The sequence below is a fragment of the Scomber japonicus genome, chromosome 12, assembly GCF_027409825.1.
Source record: "Scomber japonicus isolate fScoJap1 chromosome 12, fScoJap1.pri, whole genome shotgun sequence".
NCBI classification, from domain to species: domain Eukaryota; kingdom Metazoa; phylum Chordata; class Actinopteri; order Scombriformes; family Scombridae; genus Scomber; species Scomber japonicus.
In genome coordinates, this window is record NC_070589.1 from 24,852,452 (window position 1) to 24,871,838 (window position 19,387).

At 39.0% G+C, this 19,387-nt stretch overlaps 1 protein-coding gene across 1 annotated transcript in view; it reads left to right on the plus strand.

Moving 5' to 3' along the window:
* The first annotated feature begins 1,082 nt into the window (after positions 1-1,082).
* The window catches only part of ankrd12 (ankyrin repeat domain 12), a 41,312-nt gene continuing 23,007 nt past the window's right edge, over positions 1,083-19,387 (plus strand). The window contains exon 1 of the mRNA XM_053330234.1: positions 1,083-1,204. The gene's annotated coding sequence lies outside the window, so the exon portion shown is untranslated. The remainder of the gene's footprint in view (positions 1,205-19,387) is intronic.

A 19,387-nucleotide genomic window follows, 5' to 3' on the forward strand; every position in this document is an offset into this window, starting at 1 on the left:
ATGTATGCAATGTTCCTGGGATTAACATAGTACAGGCAGTATTCAGTCTTTTTTGTAAATCTACAGCATTAAAAACATATAACAAAGAAAATAAGAGTTAAGATGGAAACATATGAAGTGTCTTATAATAAGATAGCACTTTGATAAGTCAAATTGTAATGAAAGTCTACTTTTGCTTATGTAGTCAAAGATGGACTGCAGATATCAGTAAAGTTAATCCGGTCAGACTATTGTATGATAAATCCTCTTGCCATACATAGACTCAACACCACAGCCCCCCTTCCTACAACTGCTCCTGTCATTTCCATCCCGCCCCGGTGGCGTTTTCGTGTCTAGCCGGTGCCCCTCCCCCCATCCCCGGTTTCCTCTTGCGACTTTCAAGCTCTGCAACATATAATATTATGCACCATGGCGCATGCGCAGCTATATACCCACCACCATGATGCAAATGTCACTGCGCAACCCCAACTCAAAGCTGGGTGGATACAAAAAGAATTGGCGGGGAAAGGCGAAAGAGAGGGGCAAGTTAAAGGGTTTATTAATGAAAACATGTGACTAAATGATGTAGAATAGAAGGAGAAAATAGAAAGGAAACAGTCATTCCTGTGTTAACCACCGGGCCATGATCTTCGAGAAAATTCCCACTGACCGCAAACACAGCAGCAGCAGCAGCGGCAGCAACGGAAAAGATGACGTCAAGTGCCCCATTACATTACATTACTGCCTTTTTCAGTCCAAAATATGCACGTTAAAACCCATTACTACTACCTAACAAACACATCACAGCGTTACTAACACTCTTAACATTAACTTAACGCCGATTAACTCGTAACATACATCATGTATTAAACAGTTAAACCATTTTTTTCTTTTTTTTGTATGACACATACCCATTTACAGTCTATCCCAAGCAGACGGAGACCTTTATAAGCTCGGTTGGGGGCGGAGCTCTATGGCAGGTCACATGACTCCCTCTCGGCCAATGGGAGTGTGGCTTGCATGTTTTCGCCTGGGCTCTTCTCGGAGAGGACGAAGCGACGACGAACGGCTGCGATGTTTTCAAAAAACCCAGCCATGAACGTCACACAGCCGTAGGCTACAGTTAACGTCCAGCTATTTTAGGGGGGAAATATCTGTTTATATTGCGCAATAATTCACTTGAAACCTCGAATGAGTCGGTGGAAACACGTAACCCAGTTTAAAGGTAAGGTTTTTGCTTTTGTTTGAGTTGCCTTTTCGGTATCGTTAAGGTTTGCATATCGGTGAGGCTATCTGTGGCAGGCTAACGTTAAGCTAATTTGACGTAAACTGCGTGAGAAAAATGTGAATGTTATGTGTTTGCGTGGGCTCGGTTATAGTTGTGGGCCACGTGTTTTTACACACATTGAGCACTTTCTCTGCTCTAAACTGTAAAAAAAATGTAAAACCCCGTATTTGCGTTTAATGCTTGGCCGCCTTTTTTTAAAATAAAGCGAGCGCACCGAAAAGCCCGATAGGAAAATGTCGGGGTGAAGCCGTGAAGCAGAGGGCTGGAAACGGGCTTCGCTATAGCTATCTAGATAAAGCGCTGGCTGGCTGGCTGGGGAAGGAGGAGGAGGGGGGCGATGTGAGGGCATTGAAGGGGCTGCAGTGGGGCTTTTGTCTCAGGCTGTGCTGTGTGCTCTCGTGTTGAGTATTGCCATTAAAAACATGACAACTTGAATTGTTCTTTACGTCGACCTCCCGGTGACATTAAACGGCATATGTGTGTGTGGTGCAGATTTCGGGGATATAAGGTTAAATATATGTATTTATATATTAGCTTCTTATGTTTACAAACCGTAAGCCAAGTTGAAAGAATGAGCGCTTAACAACATAATGCTGGCAGTGTGTATTGAAGGCAAAGCACGGGCGACATTACAGTGAGGTGGGTGGTGGTGTCTGCAATGATACGCCACCGTTTATTTACACCCAGTCACTAGTATAGCAGTAATAGCTTAACAAAATCTGTTTTAAAATACAGTTTTGATTTGCAAAGAGGCACACAAGGAACTAGCATAGCTTGAATAACCAGCAGCAGCCTCCTGCCCCCCCACCCCCAAGCCAATGACTATGACATCTTGGGGGTGTGTTGCCTTATACAAAAGCTGCCTGTTTTTTAGATGGCTGTCCGTGCTACGACTGCTCTGAGCCAAAAAACATCAACCTAAAATTTTAAAGAAGCTATTTTGTAGAGGCAGCCTTACACACACATTTAAATGAAGCTGATGAAAACCTCCCATACACCAAAGGCAGTACCAAAGCGTGGTAGTTTCTGTAAATATTTTAAACGTTACTCATATTACTCATAGATGTATGTATCATGCGTTGATTAATGTGAGGAAGGAGGGAGGATATCCTTCCACGAAGATATAATAGCTTAACATTACAGTCTTTGAAATAGAAACAGAAATGGAAGATTATTTTACCAACTTAATTATTCACCTAGAGTTATAAATTAAACAGATTTTTTTCCTTCTTTGTACGTGTAAAGGCAGAAAAAAACTAAAATTTGATAACCAATCTGGTATAGTAAGGGGAAAATAACAGTATGGTAACAATTTCTTATGTTTTCTTGTGCTCACAAAATAACAAGTTTTGTTTTTCTAAAATAAACCAGGTTTTTTTCTTCTTGCCATTACAAGACATGTCATTCTTGTGGTCACAAGAGAACAGTTTGGCTTTCTGTTGCTTAACACTACTTCACATAAACAGTAAGCGATCATGGCGTTGTTTTTTATGTGTTTCTGACTGATTATTTCATGAACTAAATGATCTCTAGAAGCTTGATGTATTGACATCACACAACCAAACCACAGGAAAACAGCAACTAAAACATGTTTTATTACATGTTATAAACCTTTTTATATTACAACTTATGTATCGTGAATGTTGGATCAGTCAATAAAGGCTTAATCAACCACATTGGATAATTACAACAAGAAGAACTGCATTTTGCTTGTGAAATTAACACCCATCAAACTCAACCAATATTGTCCATCGTTAAATTCACATATGATTTACATTTGATTGTGGCATTAGTCAGTTACATTGGTAGATAACTGGTCTTAACATATTCTCTCACTCAGTTTTACATGAATTAGTTTTAAAATGGGGCATGGTTGTGAAACAATGTGCCATGAAAGACCGAGAATTGGCACGTTGTCATTCTGCTTAAACTAAAAACTACACTTAGTCATTTCACCCCTTATCACACCTTAAACCAGCGAGGAGGAACTAATCGATAGACTTGCCTGTGGCAGAGCACTCAGGGTCAAATGGCAACCTGCATACTCTGCACCTCATGTCAGAACTTACTATCCATAAAATGCAGTCCTCGATTACAAGGATATATCATACGAACATGTGCTATAATCACAAAGTGCATGTTAATTTGATTTAACTCTAAACTCAACAGACGTTTTTATGCTTGAAGAGAACAAAGCATCTGTATTCTTATTGATGTATTTACAGGTCACAGACATACTAAGACATGTTAAGGTAAGATCTTCCAGTTTAACTTAGCTCTATATGTATTTCTTGGACATTTTGGTGTTAAAGTGCCGTTTGCAGAGGTGCTACAACAATCAAAAATGTCTATATTCATAATCGTGGCAGTGCATAGTCTATTGACTATAGACTATTGACAGACTTTATTCATCTGATTACTATCTTATTAGTCATTCGTATAATAGTGTATGGATTGTCTGCATAGTCAGGTTGTGGTTAGTTTTATTTAGTGGGATTAGCAATGTCTTCATTAATGTGTCATCAAATTCACCCAATTTTACCGAACAGGCTCATTTGGTTGTTCTCAGTAGGGTTCATCTCAATACTCGACTACAGTCCCAAAACACAAAGAACATGAGTGCGGATAAAGACCCTGTGAGTGCTCTTGGCAACTCAGGATGCATCAGATGGTGATTTGGCTAAGAATGAATGAGATTTCTCACGGTGTTAACGGTTGTAGGGAGCAGTGAATAATTGATCTTATGATATATCACTGCACAGTTTCTTGCTACGGTTATGCTATGGGTGCTCTGGCATCAACACCACACTATGTTAAGCCTAGGTGTATCATTTTCTATCATTTCCTGCAATCACACTGCAATGTTTTGCTTTCTGGTAATCTCCGGTTAGAAATAGACATTAAAATTATGCCCATCTCCAAACATCTGTATTATCAATCTTTGTAGAACGAAATAGAAATGATGAATAAAAACTAAACAATTTACCCTTTTTACTCTTCATTCTTGACAGTTTCATATCAAAGATGATTACCTCGTGATATATTGCAGATTTGCTCACGTTACACTGTTATTGTGGGCAGCATATCACGTATTGCATCATGATATACTGTGTAATTTCAAACGCTAGTATAAGAAGCTTGAAATGAGCACCTTTCGTATGTCTTAGGGCTCCAAGAGTCTGAATAAAATGCAAATCATGTTTTTCTTATTCATATTTTCTGTCCGAATCTTGAGAAATGTTTAAAACACACATTAAACAAATCATCATAGTGACTAGTATAGGACTGTCATATAAATGTTGCACAATAGAAAGAGGGGGAGCTTTTATCCAATTGACTGGACTTAAATAATAAGCATAACTACAGTAAATCATAGCAGCTTGGTCAATTCTTTAATATTTAATTGCACCTTTTTACAAACAAATGACATTTAGGAAGATCTCCTTATCACATCTCAATATTGTGTATTAATGTGGTTGAGTTGTAGTTAAATCCCATAATTAGAGATCCACATATGTACAGTAAGGATCAAGAGTATTAGGCGTAACAGTAGAGTAACTAAAAACATGCACGTACACCGAGTAACCAACACCTGTACAGTGTAATACAACCCCTACAGTAACCGTTACCTTGTTTTTAAATGTTGAGGTTTCCTTAACATAACCACATTCGCTCTTAAATAAGGAGACATCTGTCTACAAGTAATGATAAATTTACATATACAGTGAAGCAAAAATATTCTACTGGACTCACAACATAAACCAGTCGCAGCAGCTATAGTATCACGACCGAGAGCTTCCACATTAAAGGGAACACACACACACACACACACACACAGCTGTGATGTAAGACGACCGATCGATGTCCCCCATTTCCCCCTTTTTTAAAGCGTCAGTGTTCATTCAGGCTCTTTAAAAGCAGCATATTTATCACATTTCCTCTTTGCATTGGTATAACATTGCTACAATACCATGACTACTTTTTCTGTCAGCATGGCATGCCTGATTAATACTACCGGCGTCAAATGATGCGATGCTATGCAGGGTTTAACATAACATTTCTTTCCCCACTGGCCCCTTGTATATTTTTACTGGCTCGGCAGCCAAAAATTGAAAACTTTTTTTTTCTCTCTCTCCTTAACCTAAGTGATTTATTACACTTAATATGTGCAGCAGTGAAGTTCCTTTTTAGATTTAGTTGTTTTCCTTCAGATATTAACATGTAATATTAATATATTACTCAAATATGTAAAATATAAAAAATAGGCACATTTTGTTGGTTTTATATATCTTGTTGTTTATAAGCCTTTATGATTAACAGTTAAAGTGAGAGCTGGGTGTCCCCTGCAGATGCTGCTGCTGTCAAAGTCGCACAGGACACGCACATAACTACGCAGTCAGGATGCTAACTGACTAGCATGTTAGCCGGCAAACTTTACACAACATACTACAGTCCCCTGTTTCAGCCAATCGCGATGTATTTCATCGGTCATGTGTCTTGAAACAATGACATCTACTAAAACGTGGTCATGTCACAGACCCGGGCCATCAGGGGCCATTGTGGGTTATGATGAGTCCTGCTATGTCGTCATCGTTTTGCACTTGAGTTTGAACAACTCTCTGATAAAGGTAAATCTATAACATAGCTTTTGTATTGAAGTTCATTACATTGGTGTCAACTGGTCACTGAGTGCCTATGTGGATAAAACAGTGCTCAGCAGTCCAGTGTACTACGTGTACCAAATCCATGTGTTGGTCCACTTTAACTGACTGACTTTCACGAGCCATTTGGGAAGTATTTTAAATCCCACAACAGATAACTCACTGTTCGGTGGGATTTTTTTATGCCTCCACGTCAGCGACAGCTGTGGATGGAGACATTATGTTTTCTGTATGTATGTACGTCTCTAAGTCCATCCCATGCATTGACGGAGTTTCTTTAAATTTGGCACTAATGTCCTCTTGGATTCAAGGATAAACTGATTGGATTTTAATGGTCAAAGGTCAAGGTCACTGAGACCTCATGTTCGTCTCGTTCTCGTTAATGCGATATCTCAGAAACACCTGGAGAGAATCTCTTAAAATTTGGCACAAACGTCCACTTGCACTCAAGGATGAACTGATAAAAATTTGGTGGTCAGAGGTAAAGATCATGTTTCTATTCACACGATCATACATGTCAACATAGTGATCCCTTCCATTTTTCCAAAAATACACTTAATACATTTTTATTAAACTGCTTCAGAGTCCTCACTACAAATATCGTGTCTGTAGAGACATGAATACAAACTGTAACCTGACTGGTTGGTGCAGATATACAACCCTGCGGTGGTATTTCTATTTTTTTAAACACCATTTTTATCCAGAACTGGTGTTGAATAGGTTAATGTCGTTCCTCGTCATCCCCAGGTTTTCCTCGAGTGACTCATCTCTATGTTTCTGTTGCTCCTCCAGTTTTTTTTCCTGTTTGTTTAAAATCTCTTCCCAACATTGCCTGTGCAGTTTTAAACATGGCGTAACACGATCTTGTCGTCCGTTGGTGCAGCTCGGTTATTAATTGGTAGCATTTACTTTGCTCCAAGGATTTCCCCTGTAAAGCTCATGTACTGTAATTGTCATGTATGAATGAGACTGTATAGATGTCAGCGTTGAAATTTGGTTTTGGATTAATTTTGCAGCCTTATTGAACGTCTTGTATGATATCGAGCACTCTGACTAAAATACCTGACTTTGATGTCTTCTCAAATGCAAAATGGAGATCCAGCCTTGAGGAAGTAAGGGGATCTGAGGGGTGTCTTCTTCTTCATGAACTACGTAGTTATTTAGCTGACAGTCATTTTAGACATTTTTCATATTGATATTAATTGCATTTTACACAGTAATCAGATCATTGCTGCAGCCCTACTCTGGTCTTTGTCTGAAGATGTTTAACAATCAGTGTTTTTGGCCCCAACATTTCTGGGGACTCCTTGAAAGGAAATGCCCACTGGGGAGCTCCCTGGAGAACCACATGCAGGGTTTTCCCAGGATTTTTCGTGAGATAAATGGCGGTGAAGGCTGGAGAACGTGCACTGTGTAGTGTATACAGTTTGTGCACGCATCTTTAGAGTGTCGTGCTAACCAATGATTCAGAGTCAATTGAAGTCCATTAAATAAAAAGTAAACGGGGCACTATTTTCAGTCTTTTGTTCCAGTATACTGCCTGCCAAACCATTCACTGGTGTCCATAATCCACATACCTGGCAATTATGAAAAATTGTGTAAAGCCTGTATTAAAATAACAAACTGAAGGGGGGGCGAGGTGCTCCGCTGTGTTAGTATTAACGTCACGTCTCCAGCGGAGAGCAGCCTCCTGCTGTCCAACACAGGGCCGAGTTGTGAGGTGAGGCAAACAAAGCACCGAGTTATTGTCTTGACCTCAGAGTTTATTTAAGTTGTTTAATGCTGCGGTGTTTGTCGATCAGCTGCTCTCGTTTGTTACAGCTGGAGTTTGCTGCTCCGCTTCTCTAACGTTACCCTCTGAGTGACGGCGTAGGAAATTAACGCTGCAATTCACGTTTGTCTCATAAGGGTAATTAATAATTAGTCATAAAATCAATAAAATGCAGCAACTACCGTTTTCAAATATGGACTACAAGATAACTCCAGCGTGTGTGCGCTGTTGACTGTCCAAGTTCTCCCTTTTTTTGTTCTGTCAACATCACAGGTAATAATTTTCACCAAAACCTGCAGCCAATAATACAAAAGCTTTGAGTTAGACAGACAAGGGGAAACCCTTACATACCTTTAAGGGGTTTTTTTCTGTTTGCAATCACACTGTGTAGGAACGCTGAACTGACCGTACCTGCACGCGGCTTTCATCTCTGACGTCATATGTAAACATGTTTGGACGAGCTGGGGGATGGTGGAGAGTACCTACTCTGAGACAGGAGCTAATAAAATCCCTTAAAACAACACTTTAAAGAGCTATGATTATTCTCAGTTGCTGCAGCATGGACACAATTTAAAAAAACAAACAAAAAAAGGGAAGCGGTCATTCAAATATGAAAGCCTGAAAACATCTATTAAGGCCATATAGTAGATCTGGTCACTTATTTTTAACGTCTACCTTGGCAACAGTGTCAACATTCATGCTCAAAACAAAACCTAAATGCAAATGAATGAAAGATTTGATTGCACAAAAATTAAAAATTAAAAATCAAATGAGGGTAGGGTTTACATATTATTCTTACAATTTCATTCAGATTATGTATAGCTTATCCACCAATGTGTAACACCATTGCTAATGCATCGAAATATATATACCGGTAGCCAAAACAAATTTATATAAAGTAGAATAATTTAAAAGTAGATGTCCACTGAAATGACAGATTTACTAAACTGTTTTCAAACATTTGCCAGCCTTGTGAGCACAGGCAGGATCTATGTACAGTGTAACCGTGAGCCCATAACATGGTTACTACAGGCTTTCCAGACAGACTATAAGCCTCTTAGTTAGAGAATAGGGTATTGACCAAGGTGCTGTAAAGCAGGAACAATTATGTAAAGACATACAGTATTCCCAGTACTGTGCTGCTTTAAAGAGTTGTTTATGTCATTGTGAAGCATTTGGTTTTGTAATTTCCAGGGCAGCGAATGTATAAGAAATAATATCGTTTCATATATTTTTTTAATTCTTATTTATTTGTTTTAGTATCAAACATTTTATCATTCTATTGATAGACTGGTCAGATCTTTGTGTATCATTCATTTCTTGAAGGTAATTTATGTAAAACTGGACATTGACATTAAGAAAATTTGAGATGAATTTGAGAAAATGACCGTTACCGAGTGGTGAAGATGTTGAGCTATAAATGGTTAATAAAGAAAATAATAATGTGATTTAATCGCTGTTAACTTTCTGGTAATCCTGATGAGTTACAAACAGCTCATCACATAAAATAAGTTCAGGTTTGTTTTGTTAGACTGACGTTGCCTCAGCTCACTGAATGACTCTTTTTTTTTTATTTTCATGTGGACCATTAGAGGACTCAGTATGACTGGAGCTGTGACAGTAACCGCACTACTGTGATACCACGGCCATGTGACGCTTGCTGGTTGAGCTCATTACCGCCATCACCGCAAATTAAGAAAAGAAAGAAAAGCCAAACACAACCAGATAGCTTGCTTTTGCATCAGTCCGCAATACCTCAACATCACCCCACGAGAGCGACCGCCCAGGGGGACGAAGAGCGAGCAATGCTAGGCTAAATGCTAACCCCAGTCTACCAGTCAACCAGTCAGTCTTCCTCACCAACGCCTTTTCCATTAACAATAAACTTCACTACCTAAACTGTCTCTGACCTCCTGTTGAGAAATTACGTCTCAAGACTGCTCGAGAGTATCTCCGACTCCGCTATTCAGCTAGCCGGGTTAACCTTTAGCTCTCCAGTTGGTCAGGATTGCTTCATTGTCCGTTGAGACCTGAGGCGATGGCTTGTGTGTTTATATTAACCCTTAACATACTGTTCCTATACTGAGTCAAAATTAGTCTCTACACCAATTCATATTCATTCATTCCCACGTCAGTCATTAATAAATGTTAAATTAATCCTTCTGTTTGATTAAAAGACATTTACAATCACTATTTTATGGTCCAGAAGAACATTTATAGAACATAATGAATACATGTTTGAATGCAGATTTTTGATTTTTTTTTTAAAAATAAATACAGATATATAAAAATGTGTATCAGCTTGCACAAAAGTTACAAAAAGATGTATTGTATATCCATTTGTTGTATACTGTGGGTCACGAAAAGTCTGGCTTAAATAAATGTGTATAGGGTGTTTTTACAGCTTTCAAATGGGAAAAATTTGTCAAATTTGATCCTGAAAATATATATGTAAGGGTTATCAGAGATGGCACTGAGCCTCTAGCAGAAAAATGTAGATAATATTTTTGGACTCTAAAGTTCAATTCAATAGTCAGTGTTATTTTTAGTGTACCCATGGTTAAGCGGGGATATATTACTTTTTCACTGCAGTAAAGAAAAAAAATTCATACTGTCACAGCCCTATGACTCGTAAAGTTGGTGCCCTTTGTGCTCAAAACCTTTGTTGTGGGAGGCGTAGTCTAGCTCGCTCTGATATTTTTGGACTCATATTTAGTACTACTAGGTTTAAAGGTTTGTGTCATCTTGCAGCACTTGACAAAGCAAACACGGAGGGCCTATCATGACCTCTGACTGTATTAAAGTTAGGAAAGCATTGCTTCTCATTTCTGTCTTTAACATAATAGTATGAATTCAGTTCCTCTTTTTCTGTTTTGAGTGATCACACCTATGCTGTATCTTCAGGGGAAACCCCCCAAAAACGGTCAGAGTTTTTGTTTTACTCTCCTTTACCCCCTCAACAAAAAGTTAATTTTAGTCATCGTTGTTGCTTCATAGTTGAGGTGGCTCGTCTTTTGAATCCTTTTTTAACTTGACCACACAGAAGAAAAGAGTGACGCTTAAAAAAGAAAAGGTTATAATAAAAACAAGTTTAATTCCCAAATGTAGGGAGAGACCAAGAAGTAATTCATTTCCTCCTCTTGTTACAAAACAGATTTATATTCAGCTCCGTCACACTTTTCTCTTCGAGTCGTTCACCACATTTATCACCTAGCTGTTCAAACAACACTGTGAACGTGCTGGTTGTCGTTTTTATGATGTGAAACGCTTCTCTAACCAGAGTCGAGCCTATCTGCAGTCGGCTCCGTCGGCTGAGCTTCTGTGTCTTCGAGAGGCCCAGCGAGTGAGTGTGTGAGAAGAGAGGGTGGAGCCTCCTGATTACACAACATGTGCTAGTCTTTGCCAGCAGCTGAATGTGTGCAGAGCGTTGTTTTTGTTTGGTACGTTGAGTGCGGTATCTCGGTGTGTAACGGCTGCAAGCACACGCTGATGTCGCCTCGATAATCCGCCATGTGCTTCTTCTTTTTTTTTTTAAAGGCTGACGATTCGAGAGCCTGTGACCTCCTTCAGCAGGTCTGAGTACAGCATGACAATGCAAAAGCAAGAGATGGAGGAGGAGGAGGAAGAAGGAGAAGCTGGGTTGTAGTGCTGCAACACTCTGTCTGAGTGTGTGTGTGTGTGTGTGTGTGTGTGTGTGTGTGTGTGTGTTTATTGTTATTAATGAGTTGATAGCTCAGAAAGAAACAAGATAATATGACAATAGGGCGTATGGTTTGCATTCTTCATCACCGGGCTGCTCTCACTTTACTGATGCCAAAGTAAGCGGTCATATCCTGTTTACTCTGGCTCTTACAATGACCATGTTTTCAGAGGGCCGACGACCCTCCTCCTCCAAAATAGGTTAATAAGTGTTTTATTCACATCACTTTTTCTCTGTACTATTTGGATTTGTTACTGCTTCTTTTTCTAGTGGTGGTCAGATTTAGTGAATATTTAGATTTGGATTCGTTGCATCTCCCTCGTCCCTCATGTACACGCTGTCAGACTGACCGTGAACCCTTTTTTTTCTTCTTTTTTTCTTTTGTGTTTCTGGGAAATGTGGTCATATTTGGTAAATCATTGACAGTACTATGGTTTACTTTTCATGCTGCTGTGATGCTGTGCTTGCCTGTGCTTGTTTCAGTTTACAGTGGTTTAAACCTAACTTATAAATACATTGCCACATCTTTGAATAGCTAATTTCTAGAGCAGTTTGCTCACTATTGTCGAGCAGGTGACGTGAAGTTAACAATAATGAAACGACTGCTTTCATGACAGATACATATGTTTATGGAGTTTGTTGTACATTGGCTCAATTTCTTATCAAAGTTTTAACCATAATTTAAAAGTACAGGATTTAACTATAATTTATGAGCTTTAAAAGATGCATAACATACTAAACTGAAACATTACTTAGTTCTTTTTACTATAAATAAATATTCAAATAAGATATTTTACCACAAAGTAAGAATGAGACAAGAATTTAAATATGTCTACTTTCATAAACTTGTTCCAGTCACACATCTTACGTTCACATTTGCGCCACTCGATGACTCAGTCAAGTTAAAATGACTTAGCATTAGTGCTTCGACGATAAGTTGATGATTAGTTACGATGATTGAATTAATCGCTGACTATTTTGGTAACCGATTTTAATCGCTTTGAGTAATTCTTAACAGGAAATTTGTTAAATTATCTGGTTCCAGCTTCTCGAATGTGAATATTTCCTGGTTACTTCAGTCCTCTGTGACATTAAATTGAGTATTGTTTGGTTTTGGACTGCTTGGTTCTTACAAATCTAGACATCTGAGGACTTCTCTTTTTGCTGTAAGGCTGGGTAATAAATCCATATTATATTAATATTGTGATATTTTACAGATATCATCATATGGACAGAGTTAGGGTTAGAGTTGCCTTGTCCTGCTTTGAAGGCTGCATCACAGTAAAAATGTAATAGTCGAGCATAACAGACTCTTCTATTATTGGCCTTTATCCACTTAGTCATTATATCTATGTTACTCGTTATGTAAATATTTTGTGAAAGCACCGATAGTCACCCCTACAATGTTGTCAAAATATCCATATTGAGGAATTTGGTAAAAAATATTGTGACATTTGATTCTGCCCATATCGCAGAGCCCTCACTGAGAGGAAACAGTGATGCTGACATTTTAAAAACAACTACTCGATTAATTGAGGAAAGAATTAACAGATTAGTTGTTAATTGCAGTCCTGCTCAATGTTGTAAATGTTGTCAGATCTCACTGATTTTAATATTCTTCGTTTTTGTTATTTCAGTACAAAAAGTGGGAGTTGAAAATCTTGGCAGCACTTCAGAGGTGATGTTAGTCTGATATTAGTATTAAGATGATTGTGAAACATCATTTAGGATCATTAAGTAAGCTTTTGTGCATCATCCAGTATATCTGCTGCCTAAGGTCTGAGTATGTGTTTCACAACTGGTCTTCAATTTTCACATTTACACAGAAGAGCATCACGCCTTTCCCTTCCTGATGAATAGGTTTTGATAAATTTGCTTCACGTAGAGTCAAAGTGAACTTCAGTAAAAGCTCAGTTAGGCCTCAGCGTCTATATTTACTCACCAGATTGATATGTCTTTGCCCAACAGATATATCGGTCCGCCAATATTATCAGCTGATATTGGCCTATCACAGATATATCGATATCTAAATATATTTATATGTATGTATATGTTTATTCTTAAACTGTAAAATGTGTCTTCATTAGATATCTTTGTTACAAGTAATTCACACTTTTCATGGTTCATCGTAAAAAAAAGAAAAGAATATTGTATTCATATGTATATTCTTTAAGTATATATCGGCAAATATTTCGATATCGGAATTGTTTTATTCACAAATATCGGCATCAGCCCCAAAAACTCACACGCAAACATTTGTTTTTTTAAATAATAATTTAATGATAATATATAATAAATAATTCTAATAGTGGTTTAGAGTTGGTTTTTTTCTCATGTATTTAAACCAGGACCTTCTGAGAATGTTGGGCGATACCTTTTTTTTAGCCAGTGTCAGCTTCTCCTACCGCAAATTAGAGTAATAATTTAGATAAAGGAGATTATTTTTATAATGTTTATGTTGTCTGTCTGTCAAATTTTCATAGAAATCCAGTTTGACACAGGAGCTCATGTCTTTAAAAGATGCTAAATGAAATATGGTGCAATACATAAATAAATGTAAAGATGAATCACAGTGTAGAAATATTGATATAAATATGCTGGTCCTGAAAGGTTCGTATAAGATGGAATTGTTGGTTGTGAATGAATCGTGGCCTCTGGGTAAAATGTAGTTTGTTTTGATTTGCTGTGCATTAAGTCCGATGTGTCACACTAACAAAGACAAATTCAGAAGTGTAACCGACCTTCTGATGATAACTAAGCTGCAACAATTTTTTTGATTTAATTATTTTCTTGTCTTTTTTTATTTTATTATTTTTTTAAAAAGATGATTTGATTTAAAAGATAATTCAATAATGAAAATCATCATTAGTTGCAATAAATTAATGTCTAATATAAAATAAAGCATTGTTTGTGTCGCCAAAATAAAAGCATGGGTGGTTATTGGTAGTTTTAAAATGGGATTTCCTTTGGGAGAAGATGAACCTGTGTTAATCTTAGAGTTCAGTTAGTGGTTCAGCTGCCGAGCATGTCCGGTAATCTGTGACCTGTTTATTTGCCCCATCTCTAAAGGAATTGAAACCACTGCTCATTTTCTTGTTGTGTGACTGGCTGCTGATCATCAGAGTGTTTGTTTACTCTCGGTTGTCGGTGCGCATTTCTCCCGGCGTGAAGAAGACAGGAGATGCTGCATCAACCAATCACTCGCACGCACACGCACACACACACACACACACACACACACACACACACACACACACACACACACACACACACACACACACACAGAAAGGCTGCCGCAGGTTTTGGAACAACGTGGCACGGCCTGCGATTGGATCGTCATCTTTTTAATCAAGCTTTAATAGGATGTGACAGGTGTATATGGAGTCATGTCTTTGAATGTCATAATGAAAACTTGACACAAGGTTTCCCTCTTGGTTCATTTTCCAGATAATAAGTTACTCATAATGGATGTGGTACCGGGCGGGGATTATTACTTGTGGTTGTGACACCTTCTCATTTGGGTACTGGTGTGTGTGTGTGTGTGTGTGTGTGTGTGTTTGTGTGTGTGTGTGTGTGTGTGTGCATGTAGGTGGTTTCTGAGCCCTTTTTTGAGGCTTTAAATGCTGCCCACAACTTTTCCTCTGTTTTGAAAAGGTTTAAAAATGGAGTTAGTTGCTTTGATTTTTAAGAAGGGGAATGAATACCATACATGTAATCAGTGTTTTTTAGGTAATTAATATTGTATATTCATGTTGCTCATGCTGATGGGTTAGGGTTAGGGCCCGGGCCCATTAATTGGTTAAATTAAACTTTTTAAATTGATTCCCCTTGAAATAATTTGAAAATGTATTTATTATAGAATTAAAGAAAGTTTCCCTTTTTTAAAGGAAGACCACAACAACCACAGTCGCTCCTTGTGTTTGGGTCGGTCATGTGAGCTTTAGCGCTGTGGCTTAAATGAGAACAAGACCCACGCCTAGGTCCTAACCTTTGCTCTAATCCCCCCTTTACTCCCTCCCCCCCTCCCTCGTTTTTAACCCATAATCAGCAGTAAAGGCTTCATTGTTCTTGTTCGCTGCTTTGGGTATCGGATCATTAACCTACATTCAGAGCGGTGGCGGAAGGCTTCTTAAGGCTCTCAAAACTCTGCCGGACCAGTTTAAATGGGCGTGTCCCAGTGAGTCCCAGGCTGAGGGCTGAGCCTTATTTCTCTGCCAGTAAACTTAACCCTATTTACGCCTCTTGTGCGTGTGCATAAACATTAGGCTACTTTATGAGGCTTTTGATTTGTGAGCTATGCCCTCAGCATTTCCCTTGTAAATTTAGGGGTTATTCCTATTTTATTTTATTTTATTTATGGAAGCTTTTAAGTGATGGATAAGGCCGTGAAAACAAGTTCAGCACTCAATCTTACATAAGAATGAACATTTAGGACACATAAAGTACTATATGTCCGCTTAATACGTGGATTATTATGAATTAAGCCAGAAAATGTGGGTTTTCTAGCAGTTTTCTTTTTGCCAAATTGCTGCTAACATGATTTGTTCTCATTTAAAGTTAAGACTATTTGAAGTATAGTTGACTGGTGTCCGTTAATTACACCCCATGTGGTGTTTGAGACGTTGAACTTGAGCCTCTCTCTTTCTCTCCGCTGCTTCCCAGGAACGTGTCTGGCTCATTCATGCAACCAAACAGCCAACTGAAACGAAGGCCAGACGCTCCGTGTTTCGTCTGTCTGTGGGTTAGGTTAGCGAGAGGTGAACAGACACCTTGAGGCATCCAGTGTCACTTGATGTTTGTTTGTCCGTGTCGAAATGTGCCCCCCAGTTTAGACGACCCGGTGACGAGGAGAGGAGGAGAAGCTGCACTCTGGGTTTTTTTTTTAGTGTGCTTGAAATTTCAAAGTCCACGCTACATCCGGTGTAACAACCACTGCAGGCAACAGGCACGGCTGACATGTTGCTGCATTTTACGAATATTAATTCAATATTTAAGTCCATAAAATAACAAGTTACCATCACAGTTAAACAAGGCTTTAATCAAATTATTATCATCATTATTATTATTATTATTATTATTATTATTATTATTATTATTACTGCATTACATAGAATTAAGCATTCAGTTTATAATAATGTGCCAGATATACACAATAAACTCAATTAACTGTTTAGTATTTCTACATGATGGATGCATTTATTATATTGAGAATGAATTTATTGATTTTCACATAATTTTATGAATAATTATGAATGCTGACATGTTGGAAAAAAGGACTTTTTGTCTCTCGGTGGGATAATAATTGGACTCGACAGTTCTAGGGCAGGGAGCAGATTTGACTTACATAGTGCGAGGTATTTAAATGTTGCAGGCACAGGACGCCAGTCGCCTGCGTACGTGCGCGTGTGTTTGAGATGACGCTAAAGATGGCTGGATCTTTGCTTGGTATTGTTGCCTCTTCTCCTGCCTCCTCTCCTGTAGTCTCAGTAATCAGGCCGTTTCGCCCCGGCTTTGTCCTGCTACTCATTACGGAGTCAGAGGAGGAGGAGGAGAAGGAGGAGACGAAAGCTGGGAGTGGATGCGCAGCTGAGAGAGAGAGCGAGAGAGAGACCTCCCCCATCATTTAGCCTGACGGCATACAGGACCATAACCACGTGACCGGCTGTTTACTGTCGCAGCGAGTGTTAGTGTGTCTCCTTGAGAGCATTACTGAATATGCCTGCTTCCTATTGGAGGAAAAATAAAACCTGCCTTTAGCTCGACTGTAGATTCACACACACACACATATATATTTCTATATATATATTTTTATTATATTTAGAATAATAATGCTGGTTAACATTTTAAAACAGTGATGTATTCAGAGCTTGTTTTTCAGTAGCTCTCTTTGTGTGTGAAAGCATGAGCGAAGCCACATGGGAAAGCAGGGGGAAAAATCACATGTATTTTCCACATGGTGCGTGTGTCTGTCTGTGTGTGTTTATGTGTGTGTGTGTGTGTGTGTGTGTGTGTGAGAGAGGGAAAGAGAGAGAGCGAGCACACGGCAGGCAGCACTCTGGACGCTGTAGTGGAGTAATGTTGCTGCTGTTGATGCTGCTGCTGCTGCTGGTGGACTCTGCATGTCAGGCTCAGAGCTATTCTTAGCCGCCCTCTTCCCTCCCTGTCCCATCCTGCAGTCAGTGGATCAGGTTACCGTACTTTTGTGTGTGTGTGCGCTCTTCATCCATCCCAGCTACGCCACACACAACACACTCCTCAAACTCCCAAACCGCCACATTCACGCAAGGCCAACGCAACTGAAGCCGTCGCTCCAGTCCGCTGTCAGGGCCAACATGCTCCAGCACTACGGGGAAATGGTTGTTATTGTTAGTCAGGAACCAGTGGAGTTAAAGTGCAGGAACACAAGGTTATAAATAAATACAGACATCTGCTTCTCAGAAGGACCAGCAGCGCAGCCAGCACACTTTACGTGTTGCAGTCAGTGGATATTTAGAAATTTTAAAAATTAGACATATTTTGTCACGTTTGTAGTTTTTAAAGAGGATAATTTATTTAGAAATTGTGCTAAAAATCAAATGCACCTTTTTTTTTCTCTCTCTCTTTACATTTTCTCGTCACAGAATCTGAAAAGTAAGTTGACCTCCAGCCCTGATAGCCACCATGTTTTTTTAGTCATCCACTAAATCTGTTACAGCAGTACAGACCAAGCACATTATTTCACTGATCTGGACATTTTAGAGCTGATACGACATGGTGATCAACAGAAAACTGGCTGGATAATTGACTGGATGTCTCAATTTTCAAGTAACAATGCTGCAGATTCTTCTCTAATGTGAGGACTTGCTGCTTATTTTTGTGTCATTATTTTTTTAAATCTGAATATCTTTTAGTTTAGGACTGGTTTGGGGATTTTAAAGACTCCTTAGTGGCAAGTAGTTTTTTAAATGATCAATCAATTAATGGATAAAATACATAATAAAAATGTGTACTTTGTGGCAGTCCTTGTATATTTAGTCTTTCTCTTCAGTGTTTCTTCCTTCTGTGCTGAATTATTTACCGTCCAGCTGATGTTGAGACAGTGAGTGTTTCTGGTGTCACATCTCTCACCCCTTTTATTCCTTTTATTCCAGTGGTGATTCTGCAGTATGATAGTCTATTTCTATTTCATTGGATTTAAGTGGGTTAGGTAATTGTTGCTATCACTCTATCACTTTTTTCACTGTCCGTAGATTTAATACCAAACTAATCTAGGCTTTAGTCTCTGTGAACTGTAGTAGTCATCAAGGCAGGGGTTTGATCTAGACTTGAAACAGCCCAAGGTTAATGGCAGAGCTTGCAGGGGCTTATGCAGCCCTGAGCTGCTCATGAAACGCAGTGAATGCGAATGCCAAACTGGCGAGTGCCCAAATACCTCTGTAATTATAGTCACACCCTCCTCGCCTCGTCTCTGGGCCAGATTGGAGTCCTGTCAGCGTTTGTTTTCTGGTCTGGTCCCGGGCTGTCCATAGCACTTTAATACCCCCGATACACAAGCCTCTTTACACCAACGTGCTCACTGTTGGGCTGCTCAATTCTTCCCCTTTCAGCCGCCTGAATGACAATGCTGCTGCATACTGGCTACTGCTGACTAATGATGGACCTCTCGCTGGTCTCGGCTGAGCAGCGGGGGCTGTGTGTCGGAAAAATGATACCTGTCAACACCGAGCTATTACTCCGGGATCAGCAGAGGTTGTAAAAAGTATCTGAAGAAAGAAACCAAATGCTGGATTCCTTTTTTTCAGAAGGCTAGTCGTCTTTTCTTTTTTATTCGTGGTGATTTTTAGTGCTGAAAACAATTATGATTGGGTTAATGTCTGGAGAGGCAAATGGAAACTGCTCAAAAGTGATCAGATTTCTAATAAGATTAAATCATTTCAAAGTCTTGATATATAATACTTTGCAAAAGTCTAAGGCCACCACTAGCTTTGTTGTTTTAGCAAAGTTTGAAT